Below are 19,612 nucleotides of genomic sequence, written 5' to 3' on the forward strand. Positions count from 1 at the left end.
TTCATTCATGTCTCTAAAAAGGTGGTAAGCATAGAGGGATCTATTCCCGACTCAATTGGATCCCTATTACCTAGAGTAGAGACTTCTGTGAATCTCTTTTGAGCTTCTTTAGATGTCCCTTTCACCTGTTTTATTTCCAAGTCAAGTTCCTTTGTCAAAGCATCGCAACCCTTCCCATTTTCTCCAGGTTGTTTCCTTGCATCTTCTCTAATGGTTGTGCCACTCCTTAGTACCATGTTTACGCTAGGGTCCTCTTCGCGTGGTTCAGCCCTCATCATTTGGATATTCTGCATCGTCGTGGGTTGTGCCGCCATTTTCTCACGTATATGTGCTATCAGTGTGGGGAAATCTATCATTTCATGATCAAATTGATCGCATTAGGGGCACAATATTATGGTCGAGTTGGTAAAATCACGCGCGTAGTGCCCTGGTCCTCCGCAGTTGTAACAGATTAGCTGCCTGCGCCCCCTTCCTGGTCCCATTCCTCCTCATCCTCGTCCACGTCCCTAGAACTCGCCGCGCGCTATCGCTACGGCTGGATCTTGACCTCGCGCTTCAGTCTACATTTTGTAGGCAGGTGACCGGTCCATCAATAATTGATAACTATGGCAGTCTCACTCCTCGTGTCCCACCGATCTGCAAAAATTGCAAAATAGTTGCTGGGGGGCCTGGTTAAATTTTGGCAGTAGGTGACAATTTTCCGTGTTGTGCTTTCCTCCCACCTGACAGATTATGCACCAGAGCAAGGGTGTCGCGCTTGGCCCCGCTTGTGCCTCTAGTCACAATAGTGTTAGTCCCCCCACTACCATATAGTTCGCAAAGACTGGACAGTGATCCTTATCGTGGCCCTGGCTTCTACATTTTGTACACCACACTTCCTCCCGGGCCTTTGGCTGGGGCACCTTTTCTTGTCTTAAACTCTACATCTCTAAACATAGGTTTTGTATTTGCGCGTGGATTTGCTGAACTCCCAACTCCGAATCCTGTATTGGAGTTTCATGCAACCTCATCGCTATCTCCAACGCTTCAGCTTGGGTTGAGATCTTTTGCTGTGACAGTGTCATCCTTAGATGTGGTGTCAACGATGCCACAAACCACGTGCAGTGCTACACATCCATCAGCGTCATGTTAGCCTCGTGGATTGTATCCTTCAATCTCTGATCCAGATCCCACGGGGTTTCACCAAGCAGCATTGCGATCTCCTTGAACCCAATGATCAACTGCGTCTCTGATTTCAGCCGGCTAAATTCTTTTTTTAATTCAGCCTGGATATCCATTGTTCCCACGTTCGGGTGATCGCTTGAGTACTTTATATACCATGTCAGCGCGCGGTCCTGCAGTGTGCTAACCAGGGTATCCTTTTTGATGTTATCGTCCATAACTCCGTGTGCTTCTCATACTGCCCTTACCACGAACCAAAATTGTTCTGGATCTTCACTTCCTACTCCTTTGAATACTAGTAACTGGATCGCACTCGTCATATTTGACCTCTGGTTTGCGTGTCGGTGTGCTAGGACCTACTATGAACTCGTACTGCTCCTAATCCAATCAATCCTCAGGCTCTTTCTTCGTAGGGTTCCAGCGTCCCGACATCAAACATCCCTTAGGTAGATCCTAGTCCTGGCAATGGAAGCATTTTTTGGCTTATAGGGGCCTGAACCGGGTTCGGAAGAGTTATCGGCCAAACAAAGCCCGCGCTACCGGCCCTTTCGCAACAGTTCGCAGAGTGTAGATTGAAGTCTCACCCGAGGTAGTAGGGGAGGGTGTTGGAACCAGGTTTCCGCACCCTTGGGATGTTTAGATGTGTTCTGGAAGGTTCGTGAATTGATAGGCACTTCCTTAATAGTTATTATTTATGAGTTTGTTATATCTTAGATCTACTCCTTGCAGTCTTTAAGCAACTATTTAATAGAGATAACCAATACACGCACCCAGAAATGTTATAGATTTTCATAGAACAAAAGCATAGCACACAGATCGAAATAAATATATATATAAACCAGAAATTAACCAGAACCACAATGTTTCAGAGTCCACACAATATTTCAGAACCAAATTATCTTTATTATTATTCTTGATTTAGTACAATTCACTTCCAGCCCTACGCACACAGCTGCAGGGGTCCGCGCACACAGCTGAGGACTCTATCAAGCCTTCGTGCACACAGCTGCGCAACCTCTATCCAACTACTAACACTTCATGACCCAGACGTATAGACTCAGAGCACAATTACTTTCAAAAACCCATAACACCGTTCTCTAGCCAAAATCTGACTTCTACCCTTAGAGCCTCGCTCTATTTATACATGACTTACTTCCTATTATTCTATAAAATTTTGGGCGGAAAACCCTTTGACTCAACCTATTACATTTCGTGCTCTACATATTTCGGAGATTTACAATATTACTGCCCTACTTTATAGACTTTAAGCCCCAAAACCGTTACGCGGGGCCTCTGCTACCCAACACTTGGTGTTCCACGCGATGCATTTTATTTGCATGGAATGTTATTGAACTTTTAAGTACAATTGTTGATGTGTTATTTAAGTAAATTTGCTTTAAGGAGCTAAGGATAGGTTTGTTGTCATGTGATCTATTGCATGAATGTGAAGAGTATAAGTTGAAAATACTATTGTATTACTTATCTTCCTTGAATGAGAGTGAAAGTGAACTGGAAAGCTATGATATTATCCTCATCCTCAAGGTGAGACAACTTGAGTGATGACCTTCATGTCAGAGAAATAAGGCAGTAAAATGTGCCACGCTATGCATAAACTTAACATTCAAAATTTTTACTAATTAAATTAACATATTTAGAGAAATAATTTGATATGGCACAATACTAACAATACAAGAAGATATTCATACAAAAAATCATAAAAGGACAAGTAGTTAAGCCTGAAAGCAGATTAGCAGAATTGTACACCAAGTCTGCACTCATTTTCATTACTAGTATATCTAGGGTACATATCCAAGTTGATCAAATTTTCAATAAAATGCAATAAAGTGGGTGAAGGATCCATTTAATTTTTAGACTAAGACACCCAAAAGAGATAAAGTAAAAGTCCTACTAAATTACCAAAAAAAGATAATTTTAATATATGTTGACATGTTTGTTAAACTACGTCTCATCATAATTTCACTTGAACTTATTTTGGGTTGAAATATTCTCATAAGCACCCTATTATTTTCTTATTACGAAGCTAAAAATAGGAGTCTGATATCCAAGGAAATAAGTTATTCCATTTTGTGATACAATAGACAATCACGAGCCAACAAGAAGCTTGAAATTATCTGTTGTATATGCTAATGTGCAATCAAAGGTGTCTTTCCTGCCACTATCTTGAACTATGACATCTTACTGGGTTGCACTAGATGAACTATTGAATTTTTAGATTTTTACACATTCAGTTACATTTAATAAATTGCTATAATCCACTTTGTTATATGGGATTTACGATTGCGAACAAAAGTATCTCCCCTAGGTCGGTGGCTAACCTAGAACAACAAAGAGAGAAGGAACACAATGCTTTTCCTTAAAGTAAATAGATGACGGAGTGAGGCCTACCTAGAATCCTTAGCAGAATTTTCCCCTTCTTTAGCTTGGAAGCTCTAATTCTATCTTCGAATGCCAAAATTAGAACCTGCGTATTCATGTAACACAAGCCAAGAAACTACGAGATATATGTAGTATCATCTAAGTACTTCATTCAATATATCAACATGGTATTGAAAAATATGAAATAACAACATCACATATAGGAAAAAAATGAATTATTTCCATTAATATAAATTGAAGGAGATTACAACCATAAGTAGCAATTGATCTTGTATAAGAACTCCTCCAAGTTGTTGACTTGTCCTTTCCTTGTCACAATATGCACCTCCAATCACCTTAAATGCATGAGATGGTAACAACTCACTACAACAGCATAAGGGCAGAATCACTCTCCAAAAGCCAACCTCCAACCACATAGAAGGCTGGGAATATATAGAGAAATAGAGTAAGTTGGGAGTTCTTATCCAATTACCAATCTAGGGTTTGAGATCCAGCTTTGATGGAGGGATAGGATCAAAGGATAAGTGGTGAAAAATCAAAAGTAGGGAAGGATGGGATCTGAATTTTTTATCCAAGGTAAGTAGTTGAAACAACTTTTGGAAACTCCTAGAAGGGGAAGCTTTCGGAATCCCGATCATTCTCTCGGATTTCTAGAACCAATGCAGGTGAAAAGGGGAGAAACATGCTGGTAACCAACGTAGACCACATTGGAGCAACCTATAGGTGATCACACCCCAGTAGGAATACAGGGAGTGTTGGTCCTCAAACTGGCTCAGATGAAGCAATTTATGGTTAAAACTCTAGGGGATGAAGGGAACATGCTTAGGCATTTGTGCAATTTGGTGACAAGGGGGAATGGGATGTTAATTGATCCATTAGGAGGCTCACTAATCGGATGTGACAAAATGGCCTATAACAGAATTCCCCTTAAAGCGAAATAAAATATGATGACTAATGACTGAAGTTCTTTACCTTGTGACAAGTCAAGATCAAGGAAAATTGGTGAGCTTCATCTGTTACAACACATTTAAAACATGACATCTTTGTTTTTTGAGGGAGGCATACCCATACTTAGCTCATAAGATAATAGAACATGTATGATTATCAAAAGACACATCCACAGATGCAACTGGTGGACCATGACTGGATGACTGTCTATATGATCACGACCATCATACATTGTGATCTTTGTATAACTCCTTAATCGCGGCTCGGATGGATGAAACTAGATTTGGGGTCTTCTATCTCATTCACAGGACCAATCAATGTATGAGTCTAACCATGTGAATCAATGTGCTGAAGTCGAACATGGTATACACCATTTGATTACCGTCCAATGATGTAAGTCATTAACAAACGCGAGAGAAACCACTGATGATGTTAATGAATCTCAAGGTACTATAATACAATTTGTATAGTGTGAATGAATGAGTTGATGTGGAACACCACACAGAATCTTTCGGTCAAAGGCCATTGATGTAAACTTGTCACCGAGAGCAATTAAACTTTCCATTGATGTATGTGAGAACCAATGTACAAAAGGTTTGTTTCTAAGTCAACTTCCTGGATGATGTGCTGATGTCAACAGAAAGCAACCCGTCGCAGGAGGGCCTTGATGTATCCCCCATCAACGACATGAAATGGGGGTGATGATTGAGACAGAATGTTCAAAATGATGCTGACATGGAAATGGATCAGGAAGGGAAGACATGAAATGAAGGGTTAAGAGTATTGTAGAAAAGATCAACTGAATGAATTCTCTTGAACACATTGGAAACATTGAATGGAGTTGGCAGCATTGACCCAAAACCAAAATGGAGGCTCAGAAAATGGTATGATAACCAAAATACAATCAGACTACCCAACCCAACAACCGCAGAGATGAAGTGGAAGAGTGTCGTGTTCAAGAGCGACTCGCTACCATTAGCAAAATGGAATCCCTTGTTTTCCCAATTTCCCCAACCATATTTGTCAATACCTATTTATTTTTTAACAACCTTGAGGAGGATAACATATTCTTGATCTGTAATTTCATCCTTCAGATGAATCCCCTCGAGTATATTTAACGAACCCTAAGAAGGATTGGTTTGGCCTCGTCATGTTTGACAATTCCATCAATGTTTGATGTTTTTACGAATCCAACGAAGGTAAAATTCAACATCTTTTTCATGTTTAGAGAGTTTGAAAAAGAGGCGAAAAGGAAAACTCCAGATATCCCTTTTCGTAGGTAGTCCCTTGGGTATGAAAAGATAGAAAACAATACCCAAGAGAACCTATTAGCCATGTTCGACTAAGGTATTCCTTTTTCGTAGTTAGTCTATCTCAGTCCAGAAAAGGGTTAAAATTATGCTGAGTAGACATCTTTTCATTTACTTTTACGAGTTTGAAAAGACAAGTGCTCGATAATCTTTTCATATTTTGGGAGTCTCAAAAGAGCTGAAAGAGGACTTCATGGGGGTTCCTTTTTCGTAGGTTTATAGAACCAAAAAAAGAGATAAAAGTATACTCTTTGGTCAAAGTAACATGTTCAAAACATAATAAAAACATGCTAACAACAGTCAACCTGCTCAAAACACCACAAGAAGGATTAAACATACTTTTTCATAGTAAAAATGAAGCGTATCTAGATCAAAATACTAAAATTGTATAAAATAATGGGAAAATGACCATAAATATTCAAAATGACTTTTCATTTTCACTATTTCACATTTTACCTTCAACCGTGAGTATTTGGAGCCCTTTTGCCCTAAATCTTCTACAACTGATTGCGGCCAATCCATGGAACCATTTCAAGTGTCGTCACTTCCAGGTAGGAACTAAAACCTTTCTCTATCTTTCCATTGTTCATTTTTGTGTTTTCATGCAAAATTTTTAAAGTTTTGAGGCCCCTGGGGTTCATAAAAAATGCCCTGGGACCAACGCACCCCCATTATGTCAAAAAATGTGTTGCACCTAGGTAGAGAAATAATGCAGATAGAGGTGCAACACTTTGGTAAACACTATTGGGGTGCGCTGGGCACATTTATCTAAGTTTTCTTTTAGTTTTGCCTCAAATTTTGTCTATTTTTTTCATTGGAAAGAGCCTAATGGATTCCTTGTTGATGTTTCATGTACCCATTAGCACAAAATGGCATTCATTTGAAGAGAAAGAGAACATGAGGAACAAGATTTGAATGCGTAAAATGAGCCTGCTACCATCCAAGAACTCAAATACTGTGGGTTATTGAAATTCTTTTGGCTTCCTGGTATGAAGCAACAAATAGAGTTGTTGAAACACCTTGTCTGTTCGTGGGATATTCAGGCATAGGCATCCAGGTTTGGGGAAAATATACTCGAGATACAGGTAGAGGATATTTACTTTCTGAGAGGTTTTGTTAAAGCGAGGAGCCCTGGTCTCTCTTCTAGGTGGAAGAAGTGGCGGTGAGATGGTGAAACAATATATGGCTACCTATGTCATACCTCAAGCCCTTCCTACTAGGGATGGAAAGATCATCATAAAAGACATGACCTGATTACCCTTGAGAAAGATCTTATTCATTGTCGCAATATTGGCATGCATATCAACACTCATGTAGCAAAAAAATCATACATGCAGTATGGGATAGAGTTTCTAGAGCCGACAATATACAACTGGAGCGAGGGTGTCTTGGTTAATATGAAAGAACAACTTACTAAAGTAAAGGAGGGGAAATTGAAGAAATTCGGCTATGGGGCAATCTTAGCCTCTTTTTCTCTAGAGCAGGTACCATTATGGCAGCCTCAGCAGATCGTACTTGAGACCATTGATTCAAGGATCCCATGGATGAGGAGGTGGATAGACCACGTGAGCCGACATGTAGGTCCATCAGCAATTAGCTTTTCACCAGCCTTATTTGGATGGTTGTGAAAACAGTTCATCATTATCGATGATTATTCTTACGCAAGGATGGATTTTTGTAATGATCCTGAGCTCAAGTTGCCTTAGGGTGAGCAATGGGATGCTTCAAGTAAGATACCTTAACCATTAAGTTTTTGAAATTTTTATGATTTTTTTTTGTGTTTTTTTATGTTCCCGAGACTAAACTATTTGATGTTTTCATGCAAATATCATACATGTTCGACCAATAGGTGCTACATATCTTTGTCGTATAGAGATACAACCACATGAGGAGGCAGTGGGACGAGTACAGGTCACTGTGGGACCAGTACGGGTCACTGCGGTAGAACGAGATGCACTACGAGATCTTGAGGTAGCTGAGATCCTATCATAGGTGGAGTGCCACATGGAGGGACTGACACATGGGATTGATGAGACCATAGTCGATCAACTTCCATTGCGACTTTAGTGACACACTATCAGAGTGCCTAGTCGTATTGGTTGATTACTGTGCAAGATAGCTTGTGCAGTGTCATTTTATCATGAGCACCACTGGTTTGTCTACTTAGATGTTTTGCATGTATTTTTACATGGGTGATATAGCCATATGTGTCTCGGGGCACACATTTTGTGAAACCAAACTTTATATATATATATATATATATATATATATATATATATATATATATATGTATACATATATACATATATACATATAGATATAGATATATACATATACATATATATATATATATATATATATATATATATATATATATATATAGATATATATATATATATATATATATATATATATATATATATATATATATATATATATATATATATATCTAGTGTTTCCTAGTTCTTATTCTGCTTTCAATGTGAAAGTTATCTACATTCGTTGCAAATGTCTATCTAAAACAAATTTAGCTAGGGCATCTGCTAATGTGTTTAGATTTCTAGAAATATGTTCATATCGTATGAAATCAAAATGTCTTTCCAGAAGACGCACTCTCAAAACCATGCGAAGGATGGCGGGATTTCTCACTGAATAGATATTAGTGATTTGTAGTACTACGAGCTGTGAGTCAAGCCTGATGACTATACGACAGATACCATATGAAATAGCATCAGATAATAGCTCAACCACTGCGTTATACTCAGCAATATTATTGGTAGAGCAACCAATGTAAATCTCTTTCATGCTCACTAGCTCGCAATTTGGAGAAAACATAGCCCACGCTGTGGAGGATAGGTTTTGAGTACTATGGCTAACACGGTTGGCATAACCAATATACGATTCGAGGGAGATTGACATCTACAATCCAAAAGTAAAAATAATCAACAAAAACCATGGGAAACTCTGAAAAACACACTCAATGCACCTATAAACAGTATGTACACAGTGTACTACGCATGGGATCAAGCATAGTATTTTTTGAGGTACATGCCATTTCTAGGCTACGCTAGTGGAACTCCGTCGAGGTCTACTAATGCATAGGCCCCTTTTGCAAGGACACACTTGACAATGTATGGGCTTAGCCACATAAGCTAGAACTTTCTTGGACCTCACTTATTGGCCTCTTGGTCATATAAGAGAACCAGATCTCCTTCCGAGAAGACTCTAGGCTTGACACTTTTGTCATATTTCACTTTGATGCCTCTTTTATGAGCTTCATTAGATAAAGCAGAATCACGTCGGGTTTCATCCAAATGAGTTAGATGTAAAAGACGCTCCTCCTCTATGGAAGTAGCAGGAAGAAGTTCGATAGCTAGCTTCAGTGACGAAATTTCACATTCAATGGGGATGATTTCTTCCATACCATAGACCAACTGGAATGGTGTGAATCTGGTAGCAGTCCTAATTGAGGTTTGGTATGCCCACAAGGTAGCAAAGAGAAGAAAGTGCCAATCCGATTTATGGACCCCTATCATACGTTTAAGCATAGTCTTAAGAACTTTGTTGATATCCTTAACTTATCTGTTAACCTGCGGATAACAAGGAGTGAAATTTTCATTTGAAAGTCCCAATTTGGTAGCTAATTCGGTCATCATATGATTCTAAAAATTCTTCCCGTGATCTATAACAATTTCCCTCAGAACACAAAACTTAGTAAAGTAGTCAACAACGACAATGATATAGCCATGCCCCCCGGTCGAGTGAGGGTTACATGTTATAAATTCAATACCCCATTTCGGAAAGGGACCAACGACGAAAACGAAGCAGATGGAGCACATATTTTTCGATCATAGATCTTGCACGCATGACACTTCTAGACTGCGAGCCAAAAGTAACCGACGCATAAAATATTTTGGTGCGCTAGTGTAACCAGATAGATGTTTGTCGCATGCCCCCAAGTGGCATTCATTTAAGACTTTCTCGGCCTCCTCAAGAGTGAGGCACCTCCATAAAATCGTATCGATACCATGACGGTAAAGGGTGTCGTCGATAATCACATAATTTCAAGATTGGTACTGGATACATCACTACTTAGAGAAAGAGGTATTAGGTTAGAATGGGTCTGGAGATAGATGAGAAAATATCCAACCATGGGTCAGATGGTGAGATCATAAACAATGGCTTGTCAAGGATGGAATATTCAAATGTAGATTCAACATCAAGGGAAGGGAGATCGCACATTATCTCGGAAAAAAATTAAGTATTTCTTCGAATTGGATTTGATGAATTCTAGGTCGAACTCTTGGAGAATAATGATCCATTTGGAGTATTTGACCCCCAGCAATTGACTTGACAATATGTATGTCATAGGGTTGCAATCTGAATCAACCGTATTATTCATAGCAAAATGTAATGGTGAAATCTCTTGACGGCTTGAACAATCGCCAAAGCTAAATTTTCTACATGAGTATACTGAATCTCGATATCGTTGAGGTTCAGACTCAGATAATAAATGGGATGTTCGGTCCCCATATCATCTTCTTGGACCAACACCATAGCTATAGTAGATATGGTGGCAACAAGATACCAGAAATATTCACGCTGATAGCCAGGGGGATATAAGAGAGATGCTTGAACCAGTGCATCTTTCAAGGCATCAAATGCTTTATGTGCATCATCATCCCAGTGGAAGGGGATCCCTTTCTTCAGCAAGAAATTAAGTCCTTTGGTCAGTTCTCCATAGTTAGGGATGAACCTCCTTGGGAAGTTAGCTTTCCCTTAGAGTCTTTGTAACTAAACGAGGGAAGGAGTTCCAGGCAAGTCAACAATTGCATGGAATTTTAAAGGATCAATATGAATTCCTTTTTTCGAAATAACAAATCCAAGGAGTCGACTAGAACCGACACATAACACACATTTATGTGGGTTAAGTTGAATGTTATAATGTATACAATGCAGAAAAATGGCCCATAAATGCATGGTGTGATCAACCCAATGCTTGGAGTGAGTTGGGAGATCGTCCAAATAGGGTTGCATGATATGCTTGATGTCGTGGAAATCATAATCCATTACACGTTGAAACGTGGCCCCTAAAGGGAACTTTTGATAAGAAAAAGTACCCCAGGGACAAATAAATGTAGTTTTAGGTTGGTCCACTAGGAGAATGTTGATTTGATTATAGCCCAAGAATCCATCCATGAATGAATAAATCTTGCAGCCAATGCAGTCATCAACAATCTGGTCAATAAACAGGATTGGGTAGTTCTCTTTTGTACAAGCATGATTTACGTCTCGATAATTGACACATACTCAAATTGTGCCATGTTTCTTCATGATAGGAACAATGTTCGATACCCAATCAGTTAAAGGAATGAGGTATATGAAACCATCCCGAAGAAGCTTTTCGATTTCAGCTTAAATCCCAGCAGCCTTCTTGGGATGGATCGAATGGAGGGGATGTCGGACAGGTTTGGCATTAGGATACATCTTAATTTCATGGACCACTATGTTTGGGTCGATACCTGCCATTTCTTCATATGTCCAGGCAAAGACATCTCTAATCTCATGAAAAAGGGCTCGATAAATCTCAATTTCATATGAAGAACACGATACTCATATGTATAAATTTCTTACTATTTCTGGTTTAATCAAAATATCAAGAGGGATCGTTTCTTCAGTATTTGAAAGGTTATTTTCAGAGTCGATCTCATGAATGGAGACAGAATTCGTAAAGGATTCAATAAAATTAGGTAGGTACACACCACTAATATTATCTTCAATGGTATCTAGAAAGGAGGAATGATTATGATATTCATCCCACAATGCGTCTTTTGACATCATGATCTCCATGATGTTTTCATCAGTAGAGAATATATGCGAGAAAGGATCATACAGGGTGCCATAATCCAGTGATCGTTCTACCCAATTAATCGAAGAAAACGTACGGTTCGCACAAGCTGAATAGATGGCTTCGTAATCTTACTTAACGGGGCTAAGCAGCATTCGATTGCCAAAAGTTTTTATGTTAGTTTTATCAGATATAATCCATGGATCAGTGAGGATCGTAAAGGATCATATCATATTGATATAGACAAACGAAGGGGAGGAGCTGGGAAGGGAGGAAGAGGGAGCGAAAAGGTTCCCATAAGCAATGAATCCTTCAACAACCCAACTCTGACATGCTAATAGGAATGTAGGACTTCTCCTACAAGAGGGATACTTCTAGTAACATTGGAATCAGAGGTGAAAAATGTGAGTTGATCTATAGCCATGATGTCGCCTTTATGAGGAAAGGAAATAATTTGGAACTAAGTCGAAAAAATGACAACCATAGAATAAATCCATGTACGTCCCAGTAGAATATTATAATCAAGAGGTTCGTCAATAACTTCTACTTCAATAGAGACTACTTTCCCCCTAGTTCCACTTGGAAGGAATTCAGAATCCCAGAAGGTTTATATGTCCTTCCATCAAATGATTTTAATGTGGTGGTCGATTGACTCAGTTGGGGTGAACCAATCTCCTTCTAGCAAGAAAAATACATGATGCAGGTCGGGGCTCCATCATCCACAATAGAATAATGAATGTTCTTACCATGGACAATGACCTGAATCATAAAATCTAACTGAGTTAAAAGTCAAGGTGTATAGTCTTCATGAGAGAAAACCACTAGGTTAGAATTTGACTGAAACACAAATTCGATAGCTAAAAAAAAGGCCTTCTTTTGGGTGGGGCAGTTTTGCAACACCTCAAGAGTCGACATAGCTAATGGATATTGAGCCAAGTCTTCAGCTACATTGTAATTTTGAGCAGCTCTCAAACGAGGGTTGAAAGTAGACTTATGGATAACACCCTTTGGAGGCTTGATAGTTAATTTCGTAGGAACGGGAGGTGGAATATGATCAGATGATGGTGGTGTCAAACTGGCAGGTTGATCAGTAGCCTGACCATTTAATGGATTCGCATTACCATAGTCCTTGTTCTGAGTGGCCACCATGACATCAGATTTTATCTTTGAGGAGGAAAGCATCAAAATTGTGTTAGAGGAAGAAGCATCTCAGGCAACCATATGAGTCTCCTGATTTGGAAACAGTTCGGTCAGCACAGTGGGAGAAGTGGATGATTTAAGAAACTGATTCACTTCAACACGGTGCAGAAAATCACGTGTAAAGTGATCCTCGTTACAAATCAAGCATGGGTATCGAGGCTTTTGTTTATCATCGAAAGACAAATTTGTTTGTTTATCCTATGGTGAGGAATCCTTATTTTTCCTACCTTTACCTTTCTTCTTGGTTCCAAGTTTTTGTTGAGACTTGCCTTTATCATATGAAACGAAATTTATCTTGGAAGAAAAAGGCCCAGGAGGATGGGATTGAGGGTTTTTCATAGGAGCGGTGAGAGCAATACCAGATGGTTTACATGCCGACTGCGAACTAGCAAAACCTATAATGCCATCGACAACATGAGATTCTTTATTAAGTGGAGGAGGAATAATATTCAAAGGTCTTGGAGCGTTTGATATCTTATCATAGAGCATGCCCAATTGGGTATATACCATATCTAAATATTGAGTATGAGCAATAACTTGCTATTCGGTCACGACTCCACCTTTGGCCACATATTCTGTTATGGGAACTAACAGAGATTTGGCAAACCATTCTGCTAACAAGTAATTGGAACGTAAGTCTTGACCAATCGGTGACGATGCCTCCCCTCATGAATGTGATCTGACATGTGAGTAGAGTCTGATTTTTTGAAGTTAGTCAATAGTTCCATTCCAATTTCGTACCTGATAGGCAACCGGAAATTTATGAGGAAGGTAGTGGCTAAAGTGTTGAAGTCATGAAACAACACTCTAGGTAACTCAATATAACATTTAGTTGTGATCCCTGTAAGCGTTCGTTGGAAAAGACGAAGTTGAGTGGAATCATCATTAAGGGATTTGGATAAACACCATAGATGATACGTCATAACAAGCGTCGATGAGTCTTCTCTAGGATTCCCAATTAATTTTGGATATCAAAAGGAAACTTAGCGAGAATAATCGTCAAATATGGTGAATGAGCAATGGGGTCGTTAGTAAGCCAAGTCAAATATCGTAATTCAAGAGTAGCCGCAAAAAGCAACTGCTGATCAAAGTCCGGGGGTGGGTGACCTGGATATGAAGGAATAGCCTCGGAAATAGGCACTTACATTCCTAGGTAAGGAGGGTTCTGATAATAAGGAACATGGTTACTAGAACATGGAGGATTCTGATAACCAACATACAAGTGATTTTGTTTCCCAGCCCCAGGATGGTGATAAAGTTGCTGGAATGGTTGGGTTTGGATTTTCTAGCCTTGAAAAGGCACTTTATGTGATCCATATTATTTCCCGATAAGGGTTTTCATTGCCCCCTCGTACGGGTTCGATTGATACTACACCAAATTTTAAATAATTTGACCTATCAAACTTGAGGAGTACCTTGTGCAAGCGATTGAAAAGGTGAGGGAACTTGTACATGTTGACTAACCAGGATCTGGGGAGAACCAGAAACCGTTGGAATATGTTGTAAAGGTTGGCTCACATGTATTTTAGCTCATGAGGTGTTGATGGATAAATAGGAATTTGTGATGAAGATGGTACAGTTTGAGGATTCAGCAATCGATCCCAAAATGAACCAGGTTGAATGGGTAAAGTAGGTTGCCAAACACTAGAAGCCATTCCAGGATAAGGAGGACTATAACTAGGTGGGTTACCATATTGAGTTATACCAATAACAGGTTGTCCCCTTGCCATGGGAGGAGGGGATGATGGAGGCAACTGTGATCCAGATGGATGGTACCCAACATACCGAGGGTTAGGCTATTGATGGTAGATTTCCCCATTGACATAAGGGCCAAACTGTTGTTCTATTATAGGTGGAGGAATAGGGGCCGACTGTGTGGAATTCATAAGAGAAGTACCATACATTATTCTTGAATTGGATGACATGGGAGAGGTCCAAGGACTAGAAGCCACACCAGAAAAGGTACCAGATAATGACTAATAGTTAGGCGAGACGGACGGGCCACCATACAAATGAGTTTTTGGTGATGTTGCAAACATAGATGAGGAAGCGACACTTGATGTCTCAACCATAGTGGTGGACACAAGCTAGGAGTTTGAATCAGTTCCAGTCATGGTTAATAATCCCAATGAATATTGTCGCGAGAGATCCACAGGTAGGCCCAAAGAATTAGGTAAAGGAGATTGTGTCGGAGGTTGAAGAGATGAAAGAGGATTGGTTTGATAAAAATAAAGTCCTTCCCAATGAATAAGAGTAGAAGGATGAGGCTCTTCTTGAGGGATCTCTTCAATACCCACAAGTCCGTATGGAAGAGGTTCACTATTAGGCCCAAGATATATTGTTTATGTCTGAGGCAATGGAAGAGAGGAGGAAGGTCCCAAAGAACCAGGTGAAGATGGTTGAGACTCCTTGGGTTCAAAAACCTCAGGAAACAAAGTTATTGAATCAAGGAGATCAGATTCAATGACATCAGGTAAAAAGATTTAGGAACTTCTGTTTCAATTATGTCAGCGTCACAAACAGGAATAGATGTAGTCTCACATTCATAACTCAAAGGGACAAATATTTTGGCTGATCAATATCGGGAGGAGGGCCAGAAGTAGTTCCTGTTGTTCCCAATTCAGTAGTTTGTGTTTGCTTATGCTTTAAATGACGGTTAGTAGTAGCCTTTGGAGGAAGAGGAGGCCTATTTTTCATTCTACACGAATGAGGGGGAGGGGGGTTTTGTTCTTCCACATTGGATAATAATTTTTTTAACACAAAAAGAAATAAATCTAAAATATGGTAATCTAGGCATAAAGGATAACCAAGCAACCGTGAACTGCAATACACACCTTAGAGAACCAAGGACTTAACATACGACAATTGATTTCCCTGAATGTTGTGTTCGGTGTATCCCAGTATACAAGGTGGCAGACTCAATTACCTATGGATGGACAACAACCTATTGGGGACTCTCAAAATATAAGTGGTGGTACATGGGAGTACAGTCCGTAGTAGTGTTGTCTAATGTGTAAGCGTTCGATGAGAGTGTTCCCATATACTTTACATGTGTGGAGCAACACCAATATACCCAAAGGTACGTGGAGTACGATCCTATACACTCACATACATGGAACGAAATTTCACCCTTGGGATACAACATTGGAAAACAACGACAGCTCCTACATTTAAGGACGCTGGAACACGCCTCTAGCCTAGACCTCTAAATGTTTGTGTTAATGTTACAAATGATCCTTAGGTTGATTCAATAAATTTTATTGTTTATCTTTGATTATGTTTCAGTTTTGGGGCTCACCATGAATGTCACCCGAATATCCTAAATGCAAATCTAGCATGAGAAAGTAGAAATATTTTCTCTTTCAATGAAAATCTAGCTAAGGAATGGAGGAAACAATCAAGATGCAGCACAAAATATGCAGCAAACAAGATTCAAGATGCAATTTCCTTTTCGATGCAACTGTTCTTACGTTAATGCACATGCAAAACCCTAAATGCCAATTGCAAAAAATTTCTTTTCACCACACTTAATTTTCAGAATGAAGAAAACTAAGATGCAAATGTTCAATTATTGATTTAAATACACTTTTTAGAATGAGAACTAAAACAACAATTCATCCAAGCGATCAACATTCAAACGAAATCAGTTTGCAAATGCCCAAATGATAAGAACAAAGAAAAATAAAAACCAATTCTTACCAAAGGAAAATAACACAAATTCAAACCAAGTGGAGGCTTTAGAGAGACCACAAGACACTCAAGACTCAGGGAATTTTAGCTGGAAGTAGGCTGACCAAAGAGAGGCTCAAGAACCAAGGAAAATTTTATGCAAAAACAAGGGCCAATGCTAGTGCAGAAGAGGCACTAGTGCATTACAATGCTAGTACAGAGTGGGGGTGAGGTGCAATGCTTTAACAAAGGGACAAGGGGTTCGTTGGGCCTGGGAAAGAGGATTCTGGCACAGAAATTGCAAAAAAGGATTAATGAAATCACTTCCTAGGTCTATTCTTGGTTGGATTATACAACAAAGGTTTGTCAAGGAGGTAATCAACCGCAATGGATAAGGAAACCACCAATGGAGTACTTCGTTCCACGATATGGTCGCCAATTTGATATACAATATTTACGATTGCAGACAAAATTATCTCCCCTAGGTCGATGGCTAACCTATAACAATAGATAAACAAGGAAAACAATGCTTTTCCTTAAATTAAATAGATAACGGAGTGAGGCCTACTTGGAATCCTTCGCAAACTTCGCTCCTTGTTTAGCTTGGAAGCTCCAATTCCAGCTCTGAATGCCAAAAATAAAACATGCATAGTCAGATAACACAAGCCAAGAAACTACGAGATCTATGTAGTACCATCTAAGTACTTCATTCAATAGATCAACATGGTATTGAAAATTATGAAATAACAACATCACATATAGGAAAACAATGAGTTTTTTGCATTAATATAAATGGAAGGAGATTAAAACCATAAGTAGTAGTTGATCCTGTAGAAGAGCTCCTCCAAGTTGTTGACTTGTCCTTTCCTTGTCACAATATGCACCTCCAATCACCCTAAATGCATGAGATGATAACCACTCACTATAGCAGCATAAGGGAGGAATCACTCTCCAAAATTCAACGTCCAACCACATAGAAGGTTGGGAATATATTGAGAAGTAGGGTAAGTTGGGATTTCTTATCCAATTATTAATCTAGGGTTTGAGATCCACCTTTGATGGAGGAATAGGATCAAAGGATAAGTGGTGAAAACTCCAAAGTAGGGAAGGACAGGATCTGAATGTTTTATCCAAGGTAAGTAGTTGAAACAACTTCAGGAAAATCCTTGAAGGGGAAGCTTTCAGAATCTCGATCATTCTCCTAGATTTCTAGAACCAACGCAGGTGCAAAGGGGAGCAACCTTCTGGTGACCAATGCATGCCACGGTGGAGCAACCTATAGGTGATTGCACCCGAGTAGGCATACACGGAGAATTGATCCTCAAACTAGCTCAGATGAATCATTTTATGGTTGAAACTCTAGGGGATGAAGGGAACATGCTTAGGACTTTGTGCAAGTTGGGGAAAAAGGGGAATATGATGTTGATTGATTCCATTAGGATGTTGATTAATCACATTGATCCCACTGATCGATGTGACAAAATGGCCTATAACACACTTTCATCTAAATAAAATCATACATTGGCACTCTAGGCTTGTAAATGGGTGGAAAAAATATAACATATATTTATCTAAAGTCTAGATAAGAATTTTTGGGTTGATATTATGTCATTATAAATTCACTTAACAAGAGAACAAAGAAAGTAGAATCAATATGAATAGAGGGAAACACACCACTGTTATAGCATAATATACCACCTTTTTATACTTGATGCTCTGAGTCATGGCCTTGGGCAGCCCTTTCCCTTCAAATTTCGTCCAAATATTAAAAAATATTATTTTAAATTCCATATGCGACTTTGCCCTGCAAAAAGTGTGTGCACACGCGAGTTCAACTATACCCAACCCGTGTATATGATTTCAAATATGAAAAAAAAAATATAAAATCCCTATTTTCTGGGAGGGGTTTACGAGTTACACCGCAAGCCTACCTACAAGAGTTGTGGCCTAAATATTTCCCAACTAAAACAAAAAAACAAAACAAAAACAAAAACAAAAAAAGAAAACAAAACAAAAACAAAAACAAAAAACAAAAAACAAAAACAAACAAAAACAAACAAAAAACAAAAACAAAAACAAAAAACACAAAAAACAAAAAACAAAAAAAAAAACCAAAAAAAACTAAAAACTAAAAAACTAAAAACAAAAAATGTTTTGAGGTCATATAAATACACCTCATGGGGAAGGCCTAAGGGGAGAGAAAGATAGGATATTGATATTATATCCAACTTGTCCCTGATCAAGCTTGATTTATCTAAGTGCCTCCTACAATCCCAGCTATAAGAAACCCTTGTTTCCTCATTGTAATGTCCATCTCCTTTATATGGCATCCATGTGTATGTGTTTGAAAGAGGATTGTTGAGACTTGGGCTGGTTGGATCCGGAGGAAGGTTTTGCTTGGAGTTGTAGAAGGATCAAGTTGTATTCTTTCACATTCTTTTGCAGTCATCAATAAAGAAGCCATGTCTTGTTCCTGATGTTAGGATCTTAATGCTTTAATTCATGTTTTAATCTAACACTTATATCATGAACATGCTTTCAATTACTATTGGTGTATATGTTTTTCTTGAATGATTTGCAGGTTTTAAGGCATTGGAGGAAGCAAAGGGTTTAGACCCTACGGGAACAACCTCAAATGTAGTACCTTCAAGTAATAATTCTTCTTCCTACTTCAGTAGTTTAAGTATTAAGGCTGCTTGTTTGTTTGCTTCTTGTTGGTGTATGCCCTCTGCTATGTTGGGGTGCTCAACCCATACCCTAGGGTGTATTATTCCCGTAACAGAATTAGCAATTCCACTGAGGAATACTTATATTATTTCCTAGTTTGGGTTGTTTCTTGCTTGATCTGGGCTTTCTTGTTTGGTTTCTTGTCTTTCCAGTATCTTTGATTTGTCTACAACCTAGGAAAAATGTCTGATCTTCTGAATCAGACCTAAAAAAATTATTTTTCCTTACTGACTTTTATATACGCGAGTTTTAGTTTACACAGTAGCATATACACGCGCTTTTATCCAAAGAAACACACATATACACTTGTTTCCTTGAGAACAATCGCATATACATGCGCTTTTATACAAAG

The sequence above is a fragment of the Pinus tabuliformis genome, chromosome 9, assembly GCF_031772625.1.
Source record: "Pinus tabuliformis cultivar Carrire ecotype Pingquan chromosome 9, CPIR1, whole genome shotgun sequence".
Classification (NCBI taxonomy): Eukaryota; Viridiplantae; Streptophyta; class Pinopsida; order Pinales; family Pinaceae; genus Pinus; species Pinus tabuliformis.